General features: G+C 43.3%; 1 long non-coding RNA gene across 1 annotated transcript in view; it reads left to right on the top strand.

Annotated features, from left to right (window-relative positions):
• The first annotated feature begins 985 nt into the window (after nt 1-985).
• LOC139013898 (uncharacterized) overlaps nt 986-8067 on the top strand; it is a 214028-nt gene continuing 206946 nt past the window's right edge. Inside the window, exons 1-2 of the long non-coding RNA XR_011472159.1 lie at nt 986-1118; nt 6820-6931. This is a non-coding gene — a long non-coding RNA (uncharacterized lncRNA). The remainder of the gene's footprint in view (nt 1119-6819; nt 6932-8067) is intronic.

The raw sequence follows: 8067 nt of genomic DNA, 5'->3' as shown, positions 1-8067 counted from the left end.
CCGCGGCCCGGGCGGCGGGCGGCGGAGGCGGAGGGAGCCGCCAGGATTGATGTCTAAATCAATGCCGTTTCTAGGCGCTTCTCTCGGCTCCTCTCCATCTTCCTTAGCGGCAGATCGCCTCCCGAGGGTGGGCTTCCTCTCCCCGCGCAAAGTCAGTGTCCGCCCCAAACCGAAACCGGAGCCCCGCGGGGCGCGGAGGGGCCGGGGCGGACCTGCCGTCAGGACCGACCGGACAGGCGGGGGGACGGCTGGCCTGGCAGCCGCGCCCGTCGGCGCGCCCGCGCCGCCTCGACCTCCTCCCGCAGGCCGCCCCGCGCCCCTCCCGATTCCGCTTCTCTCCCGCACCCGGAGCGGCGCCCCGCTCACCTCCCCGCACCCCCCCCCCCCAACTTGGACCCAGGGCGAGGCCTGTCCCCGTCTGCCCTCCTGGCTCCCAACTAGGCCCCCGATTTGATGGCAACTGGAAAGGGGGAGACCCCTCGTTCCCGACGCTACGGCAGGCCCGGCCGCTCTGATTTAATTATTCTCTGATGAACTAGACAGCTGCAATTGTGAAAAATCAGCGGCCATGATCGATTCCAGGAACGAGTAGGGGGTGAGGAGGCCGCGGGGGACAAGGGGGCAGTCGGCCCGGCCCTCGGGTGCCCTGGTCCCGGCGACCTGGCCCGGCCCCAGCCCGGCCCCAGCCCCGGCCGAGCGCGCAGGGCCGGCCCCGGCCCCGACTCCGCTCCCCGCACTGGGCCGGCGGGGTGGGCGCGCGCGAGGCCGACGGGCCTGGCTCCCCTCTCGGCCTGCTCCCGCCTCCGGTGGAGGAGACGAAGGGGAAGTGAAGCGAAGGGCCGGAGGGTGGAGAGCCGGGCGCCCGGGGACGGCCCCGTGGGTGCCCCGGCCTGGCGCCCCGGCCCACCTGGCGCCCGGTGGGGGGAGGCGGAAGGCGGCCGGCGGGCGCTTCCGGTCCCGCACACGTGGACGCGGGTCTAGCGAGGCCGCGGGGAGCTCCTCGCCCGGCTGGCGAAGGCCGAAGGCTCCCGGGGCCTCCCTGCGCTGCGCCCGGGACGCTGGCTCCCCGCGCTGCCGCCCTCCTCGAGGGCAGGGCGAGCCCCGTCCGGTGGACGACGGTGAGTTCCAGCCTCCGCACCACCGGCTCCGGGTGCCCTCGAGGCAGGAGCCGGGAGCCCGAGGGCAGTGGGTTCCATGTCCCTGTTCTTGGACCCCGGCGCTGGGTTAGGCAGGCTTTCAGAACAAGGAGCTGGCGCAGTTGTGTGGCGAATACAAGCTAAAGAAGCCATTAGGCCAGGGTTATATTGATGCAAAACTGTAGAAGGGTTTGATGTGGCCTGTTAGTGTCTGAAAAGCCGTGTGTGTGTGTGTGTGTGTGTGTGTGTGTGTGTGTGTGTATGTGTGTCTATATCAGTAAAGCACTGGGAGCCAGAGGGTAGTCCTTTGGTGTATACATTTTATGTTCTCTTCTTTGGTCGTATTAAATTAATGTGGTTTTCCTTACAATTTGAAATTGTTTTTTATACTACGTTTTATAGGCGTCACAAATTATACAGGGCATTTATAGGCTATGTAGAACAAAAATATTAAAGGTTTAAAGCGCCTCATCCCCAATGTTTCATTTTTCTTTCTTCTTAAAACTACTTTGAAGTATTTACTATCTCCCTTTGTTGGTATAATGTGCTCTTTAGACCTTATCCTGAAAGAGGTGAGCACTGGCTCCCTGGAGATCAGATATGGAGTCAAAAAGGGACCTCAGAGCTTCATCACAGTCCGTGGGGCTGAGCATAGGTCACTGAACACAAAATGGCCTTTCCCGGCTTGCTTACTGAGATGGTTTAATGGATGTTGTAGTGGTCTTCCAACTATCAGACTGGGGAAACCTGGCTTTGGGCTTTGTGTTCCCATCAACCAAATATGATGCCCATGTGAAGTTCTTTACCGTATCGACCTAAATCGGTAAAAAGAAAGTGACATTCTTAGGACAGTTTTGAAACATTATGCTTTGAATCACCATGTTTCAAACCTGGCTTGTAATGAGAAATGTGGAAAGCCCTTAAACTTTTCCATCTGGGCTTGTGAAAGATTTCTGAAAGTCCTGTAAATGATATGCTGTATACTAGTACATCTGCTACAAAACTACGATATTTGGTTTGGATGTAAATTAGTATTAATTTGCCCCCGCCCCCGTTTTTTAGTATTGATCTAAGTAGGGGATTTTCTAGGGGAAAGAGTGAGCTATGGTTGGTTTCACTTCAGTAAATGTGGGGGTGAGTAGAAACAGTTGGTTGAGAGTCCTCTGGTCCCATGCACCTGGAGGTCAAGGTTCTGGATTCAGGCACATGCCCCCATTGCTTGTGGGCTTGATCACCGGTAGGGGGCGTGCAGGAGGCAGCTAGGTTGATATTTCTCTCTAATGGATGTTTCTATCTCTCTCTCTCCCTCTTCCTGAAATCAATAAAAACATATTTCAAAAGTACAAGCCGGAGGTTAGATAGATTCATATGATTAAAGCAAACATTCTTGTGCTTTGTTTTGCATTTGCAGATGCTGTTCCCTCAGTGACTCAGATGGTGAATGTCCAACCACAGGGGACTTGGTGAATGTCTGTCAGTTCATAGCTGCTGAAGTTTTAGTTCTTATTTATAGACTTTTTTGGGGGAGCTATTTGACTAATTTCCTTTGAGAAAAAATTGTTTTACTTTCTTTTATGTTCATATTTTAATTTTATTCCCCAGCTCTTATGTTAAATATTGTAACTTAAATAGTGGAACATTAGTGGGGCAGCAACCAGAATATGGGAGAGTTCTTGGAAACTGTAAAGTGTTATACAGAAAATTGGTGATGGTTCATTGACTCATTAATTTATTTCTTCATTTAAGAAATATAATTTGAAAACATCCTAGGTGCCTCTTTCAGTTTTGGTTTCCAAGTAAGAGAAGTTGTCTTTAATTTAGGTAGAAAAGAACTTCCATGGAAGGAACCATGTAGCTCACAGAGGCAATAGGAATACAAGAGAGTCAAGCTTGGAAAGCAAGCAGAAATCAAGGGACAATGGGAACAGCAGCAAAGTCAAGGTCACACTATGCAATAGATTGGTTAGGAAGCCTCTGTGGTCACTGTTGTCTGTTGCTACTGCCAAGAGAGATAGGCTATCCCTGTGTTTTTATGTTGTCTCTGCAAGAGCCAGTGGGGGAGGGGGATGCCCTCTCGTAGGGCATATACCAGGATCCTAGCTATCCAAGGGTGAGAAGGAGGGGCACTGATTCTACTGCACACTTTAGGGGATCATTTGAAATAAGTTTGTTTGGATAGTGGGCAGAAAAAAAAACAGAAAACAAACAAAAAGCACCCTGAAATATGTTACTACTTAGGTGCTGGGGGTAGAACAATGAACAGATTAGATATGGTCCCTGCTCTTAAGAATCTTACATATTAGTGGAGTGAGGATGACTGTTCTTTTTTGTGTGTGTATGAAGAAGGGAAAAAAGAAAGCAAACAATCATTCAGCCCTCATCTCAAAGTAATGGGCTAAGTTTCCCCTTATTTCCTCCCTATTCTTATCTTTTGGGTAAGGTTGGAAGTTAGTTAGGGGAAGTTAGAAATTACTGATTTAGGGTGTGCTGTGTCTAGTCCATCACCTGCAATCTCAAGGTCGAGGGTGTGGTGGAAACGAGATCTGGATCTGGAGGCGGAGCGGGCAATCCTGTTGTTTAGTGCCCTCCTCATGCAGCTGCTCTCCAAAGTCCTTTCCACACATGCTCCCCTTTTATCAAAATGGGGTCTTTATGATTATTGGGTTAATTTCCTGAGGGCTCTTTTTTAGATATCCTAAAACTGAATCCAAGTTGTTATGGGGTTTCTAGCCTTAAAAGCTATTTCTGATGGGATACTTTTGTAATGATTAACTTCATATTCCAAAAAGGTTTTGGGATTCTCTTTTAAAAATGAATTTTTAAAAAATTTTGAATTCTGAGTGATCTGATTTAGTGAATGGGTTTGTTGCTTCAAGTTTTAAATTATGTTCTGAGTTTGTGGTTCCTAGCTGTAATTAATTTTCAGACCAAGAAAGGAACAGAGGGCAAAGAATGAGAGACCAGAACCTGTCATGATTTAAAGTGATCAGTGAGACCAGAATTGCGTCAGAGTCATGTCATTTCTGAGTATTTACTGCACATTTTTTTTTTCTTTTGAAGAGGATTTTAAGTTTTAAGTAAAAAAATTTACTTGATGGGGCAAAGCCCTATTTAAACCTTGTTTCTTCAAAGTGGAACTGTAGCGATATTTACTATATCATCAAAGTGTTCTGACTGGAAAGATGTGGGGACAGTTTCAAGGGTCATGTTTAACATTAGATTTGTTTCACAATATAAGTAAATCGCAGAAACCCTTCATATTTTGTATTCTTGGTATTCTGAAAAATGGGTGTCAATCAAATGATTGTGTATTAAACCAGGGTCACTTGCCTTGTAAATGAGCCTTCTTTAGGACCTATTTTAAAAGTGAATAATCTCTTGGAAAACCAAAGAATCATTACAAATATATATATACTTAAAAGATTGATTTCTGCATGTTTGTTGCTTACAATAGTAGGGGTTGGAGTGGGGTGGAGGGGAATGAAACAAGCAGTGGGAGGAGTCACATTTATAGGAGTTTATTGATCCAAAGCGTGGTAAGATTTTTTTTGCTTGGCTTATTCTCCCCTTCTCTATACCATTTCAAATCCCACTCATCCTTTAATATACCAATATGAAAAATTTCTGGGTGAGACCCATAGTAGGAAATGGATTTTATGTTACAACCCTAGTACATATACAGTATATACACATTTCAGGAAGGAAAGACACCTTTTAAAAGTGCCCTGTTGTAACCAAACTTGTATTTGAAATTAATTGCTAAAGTAGAGAGCCTTGTCTGCTGGTTCTGGATTACTTTTTTCTCTGTATAGTGTTTGGTTTTTTTTGCTGCTCGTTTAGCACATGCCATCTAATGCTTGGTATTGTTATTTGTGTATGCGGTTCACTGGCTGCTTTAGATAGTTCTGATGCCATCCTGGAGGGAAGTCTCTAATGACATGCCATAGGGCTCTTTATCCTACCATGTTCAATATTTTTTTTTATTAAAGTCTTCACTGAAGGTTAGAAAGATTGCTCATCAAATTTGTAGGTGACACAGAGCAAGTAGCCATAGCTAATATATTGAAAGGTGAAATCAAGATTCAAAATGAAACATGAATGTTGGAATGAAAACCAACATGATATAATTTAACAAAGACCAATACAAAAGCCCTTTATTGAGGCTAAAAAAATATAAATCAAGGGAGGTTTCTGGATTGTGACAATAATGCATGTGAAAAGATGGGGATATAAATCTTACATACATGCAAAATGGCTCAAAAATATTATTCTGTATAAAAAAGCTAATGTAATTTTATGCTGCATCAATAGAAATATGGTATATAGCTTGCAAGGAAGGTAACAGGTTCCCAGTGTTCTGGGCTGGAGATTTATCTGGCTCCAGTTACCTTATTTTAATATAAACATTGGTAAGTTAGAGATTAGCATAGGCCCTCAGGATGTGAAGGAAGAGGAAACCATGGTTTATGTGGAAGAGTTAGAGCAAATGTTTAGCCTAGAGAAGAGGCAAATAATACAGTACATGATTGCCACTTTAAATATTTACCTAGCTGTCACGTGGCAGAGGGGGTAGTGTTTCCTGCTCCCCAGGGCAGAGTTAGGACCAAAGGATAAAAGTGACAGAGGAGCTGACTTTGATTCTAATAATTAAGGTTGTCCAAGAGTACAGCAAGTTGCTGTATGAAGGAGTGAATTTTTCACCCAGAGAAATACCCTGCAGAGGTTGAGTAACTATCTGGCTAGGATGCTAGTAGTAGGGATCGGCTGAATTAGGCAACCGGTTGAGATAGATGATCTCTCTGGTTGAAGTTTATAATTCTCTGAATTGCATATTTGAAAAATAATACTATGAAAGTGAATTTATATAGATGATTTTAAGAGACACATTAATATTCCAGCTTGTGAGAACTTTAAATGTGTACAGTAGAGCATTTTTTATCTCCAAGTACTATAACACTATTCCTTTACTTTTTAAAAATACAACTTTGTTTTTTTGTGTGCATTTGTAAAATCCAAAAAAGCCTGAAGACCAACATTTTTTTATCTCATGCTGAAATAACCTTAATTGAACTGATAGGACACTATTTCAGTCTTTACTCCAGTTAGAATTAACATTCACATATACCTCTGTAGAATTATTATTGTATTTGATTATAGGGAGCTGTACAGATCCTATTGGGGGTTATGATTTTTACCACTAACTTTCAAAATATCTGAAAAGTTCTTGATTCTCAGCTGTCTATCTCCAGAGGATTTGGTTAGGGGTTGTTATTCTTAGTTGTCCTATAATTAAATAGTTCTTGTTTTTTCAGGGTAACTTGAATTGATTGACCAAAAATCTAGGCAATAAGCTCCATTATTTCCCCATGCTAGAATGATTCTCAAGAGCTATTGTCAAGTCCTTAAAACTTGTCACAGAAGGAATTTGCTCTATGAGCTAAACTTATACTAAATATTGAAGCAATAAGTTGCTCTGCCACTCCATATATATTTTATGAAGAGGTCAGTGGCAAATATTATCAGTGTCAAGGATCTCCTCTCAAAGCATAATTTGATATTACTTAAGGCTGGCTCTGGGTGACAGTATCACACTTTTCTGGCCTAAGTGGAGTACTTAGTAAGATCAGGTAATTAATGGCTTTCGTTTTACAAATTATTTCTATAACTTTTACTCACTCTGCAGAACTTATGGGACACCTATGCTGACTCTCAGTGAGGCAACAGGGTTTACAAGATGAAGGACATGAAGATACTAATTTTAATATGCTCATTTCACCCTGAAAACAACCTGTAAGGTAAGCAGGACAGATATTATTGTTCCCATTTTAACAGTGCAAAAAAATGGAATCTCAGGGAAATTAAGTGATTTGCTCAGGTTACACATCCAGTAAGTGGTAGAACAGGACTTGAATCTAAGGTTTTAATTCAGAGTCTAGTTATCTTTCCATCATATTAATATATATTGAGAACCTGTTGTTTATCATATAAAATGTATCTTTTCTTCACCCAACCCTTATCAGAGTCATTTACTTTTACTTGGCTGCTCAGAATTCGTGCCCAGTTTTTGTGTTTGGAGAATGCACTGTGAAATAAGTTTTTATTGGATATGGGTCTCCACTTATTACCGTGAAAGCCAAAAAGCTCAAACTCTTTGTCTTTCCATTCCCTGGCAGTTGGGAATCAGGAACATCAAGTAAGCTCAGCCAATGAGATACGCACCCGAACGAAAGAGTGGGGGCAGCCTAGAATTCAAGCTGGTGAAGGTGGTACATTCTGTGTCCAGCTGTGGCAGTTCATCAGCAGGCTAGATCTTTGGTTGTGACTCCTCATGCTTAATCTTTGTTGATTTCTGACTATTTTCTGGATGTGATTCTCATCCTTTTATGGTCTGTGCTGTGAGCCATCTGCTTTCCTTTCATGAAATTTGTCTGCAAAAGTTAGCAGGGGTTAGTTTCTGTTGTTTTAGACTAAGAACTTTAGAAGAGATTCATTTTATAGATGAGAGTTGTTAAGATTTTGGACATATTTTGAAGGAGGTGCTGACAGAATTTGTTGAGGGATTGGATATGGAATGTGAGAGAAAGAAGGGAATCAAAGACATTAGAATTTTTGGTCTGAATAATAGAAAAAATAAAGATATTATTAGTTCTAATTGTTTATTACTTACAAACAACCCCCAAAGCAGTGGACTAAAACAGCAGCCATTTTTATTATTTCTGTTGGCTTGGTTGTCTCACAGCATAATGACTGGGTTTTGAGACTCAGTGCTCCCTGAAGGTGACCATTCCAAGAGAAGAAGCTGCATGGCCTTTTATGACCTAACCTCAGAACTCACATAGGGTCACTTTCACCATATTCTATGTCTAGAATTATTCACAGGCTCATCCAGATTGAAAGAGGAGGGGACATTGGAGCATCAAAGAATTTGGAG

This window comes from Myotis yumanensis, unplaced genomic scaffold (genome assembly GCF_028538775.1).
Source record: "Myotis yumanensis isolate MYYU_CA2020_CCGP unplaced genomic scaffold, mMyoYum1.0.hap1 SCAF_7, whole genome shotgun sequence".
Lineage (NCBI taxonomy): Eukaryota > Metazoa > Chordata > Mammalia > Chiroptera > Vespertilionidae > Myotis > Myotis yumanensis.
Note: the sequence above shows the minus strand (reverse complement) of the source record. Positions and strands in the feature narration are given on the sequence as shown.